The sequence below is a fragment of the Rhea americana genome, unplaced genomic scaffold, assembly GCF_003343005.1.
Source record: "Rhea americana isolate MKP2758 unplaced genomic scaffold, rheAme1 scaffold_511, whole genome shotgun sequence".
Classification (NCBI taxonomy): domain Eukaryota; kingdom Metazoa; phylum Chordata; class Aves; order Rheiformes; family Rheidae; genus Rhea; species Rhea americana.
In genome coordinates this window covers 1,598-4,086 of record NW_028186659.1, presented here as the reverse complement: position 1 = coordinate 4,086, position 2,489 = coordinate 1,598, and the positions used below count along the sequence as shown (strand labels likewise).

Here is a 2,489-nt window from a genome sequence, read left to right as displayed (position 1 = left end):
GCCGGGGGGGGGCGGTTCTGGGGCGCTGGGAGGGGGAGCTGCCCCCGGTGGCTCTGGGAGCGGGGCCGTGCGGTGAGTTTGGAGGGCAGAGGCTGGCGTGAGGGAGACCTGTGGACGGGCTCATGAGGAGTTCGCTTCCTAGCACTTGCCTGAACTCCTTTTAATTCTTTCTCTTCCCTTTTCCTTTGAAGAAGCAATGTTTCCATTTAAAGAGGCCCTTGTGCATCATGGTGAAGTGCCCACCTGTCTTTCTGTCCTGAAAGAGTGGTCTGTTGCAAGAACTGAAATTTTTATGAGGATGTGGGAGTGAGCCTGTAGTTGAAGGGATAAATGATTAAAAATGACAGAGAAGATGGGTGCATACCATGCACAAGTCACCAGTGGATGGACTGTTTGCGTTGTGAATGCTTGACTTTGGTAGAGCTTTTTTTCTTTCTGGAGGGTTAGTCTAGTGTTGTACATTCACAGAGGTGTTATGAATGCAGTGGGATTGGGATGCTATGAGAAGCGGGTTGTGTTCTGCTAATGCTGCTCACTTTGCTGAAACTTAGGTTTAGGACTGCTGTTGGAGATTCTCTTACTCCTCGCTTGAGGTAGGGAGAAACAAAGTTATGTAACTTGACTGTTTTATCCTATGTATCAGAGTTGTATAATGATACTGGAACTCTGTTATTTGGTTGAAAACAGGAGCAGTTTTGTCTGTGAATCACTAAATGGTTTCTACGTACATATATATATATATATATATATATATATATATATATACACACACACTGTCTTATCCCTAACGTTCCCTTCTCCATTAGAAGGATGGGTAGCTTGACTGAAGTGTAGCGTTGTTTTCTATACTATTTCAGTTCCTTATCTTCCTCTTAAAAAAAAAAAAAAAAGACCGTGAAAGGATTGAAGATCCTTTTCAAAGCGTTCCGTGTTTGCGTTAATATTTTGAAAGCTATTTTTGTCTGTAATAGTTGTTGCCATCTGTTGATTCATCTAGGAATATTCATTATGAGTTAATGAGTGCTAGTACGTTTCCTGGTCAATAGGCRTACGTGCAGCAGTTGGCTCACCTTCATCCGTTAGTTTCAGAACAGCAGAGTGATTGGATTATGGAGTTGCAGCAACAATTTGGGTTAGAGTTATGGCATATTAGTTGAATCAGCTCAGGAAAAGCTGCTCTTTTTTGCCTCTGTTTCCAGGCTGCTGCTTGGTTAGGTAATTTTGGTTTCTGAGGTTTATAATGGGTATAACAGCTTATAACAGCCTAGCATAGCTAAGTTCATTTGGTTAACTATATGTGAAGGTTTCCTTTTTAACATTACAGAGAATGGGTTTTCTTTTGGCTGAAACATTTTTTTTCCTTAAATCTACTTCTTTAAATAGGATTATGTATTAATTTACTATCAATTGAGTTTTATGAAGCTGAATTTTCATCTGTTGTCTCTGTGTTAGGCTCACCTGGCATGTGAAAAATGTAGTGGTGGTATGTACTGCAGAGAGAATTACTGTGAAAAATGAGAAGAGATGCTTATCAGCTGTCTAGTCATCTGTTTCCTAAGAAACTTTTAGTGTTATGAAGAAAGGAAAATAATACTTGCTCGTATCTGTAAACTCTTAGCATGTGAAATACATGTTTTTGTTCTTTTCTGGTTAAACTAGTAAGTAAACTGCCATGCTTTCTAAATGGAAGTATGACAGCACCTTTTACATCAGAGAAATGTGACTTATTGCTTTACAATTTTGYTGCTTAAAGTTTTGGAAATGACCTCAGACAAACTGATAGCTTTTGTTTTTTGTGTTAGTAGGCTTAAATGTCTAAGGGGTGTGTTTGGACCTTCTTGCAGGTTTKGTATTCTGCAGACTACTTAGCTTAAATCGGTTAGCAACCTTCTGTAACTACRTTTCTAGTAGGATATTATGTCTTCTGACACAATTTGAGTTCTGATCTCTAAATCAGACTTCAGAGACTTCAGGAATAATGAAACCTGCATTTTTGCTGAAATATCCTTGCTGCTGGAGCAGGTTAAGGATGGTTGCCAATATAAAAGCACTAGCAGTAACTTGGTTGTGCCTTTAATAGGAGATTGAAAAATATATTTTTTGTCCCTTTTTTTAGTTATGTCTTACAGAGAAGGYTTGAGGTGAATATTTATTGAAGGAGTAAATCTGTTTCTATAATGTGTGAATCTGAAGATCTGAAGATTATTCACTTGAAAYGGAAATCTTGTTTATTACTTGTAAAGGAGAGCTCTTTATTGTCAGAAGTTTCCTTAATCTTCAGCTGAAGAAGTGTTGAGATACTATTGTCTTCTTTCTTAGTCTTTCAAAGGATGTTCAGATTTTAAATGTAAAGGTTTAGAACAGTGTGAGTAAAACTGCCCTAATACAGTTTTACCTGCGACTAGTTTTTGGTTGTCTATGAAGTTCTACAGGGATGAGAGTGAAACCTGTAGGGTTTTGTTGTTGTTGTTGTGTTTTTTTTTTTTTTT

At 38.2% G+C, this 2,489-nt stretch overlaps 1 long non-coding RNA gene across 1 annotated transcript in view; it reads left to right on the top strand.

The window, feature by feature from the left end:
* LOC146588441 (uncharacterized) overlaps positions 1 to 2,489 on the top strand; it is a 72,556-nt gene that overhangs the window by 69,147 nt on the left and 920 nt on the right. The gene's annotated exons all lie outside the window — the stretch shown is intronic.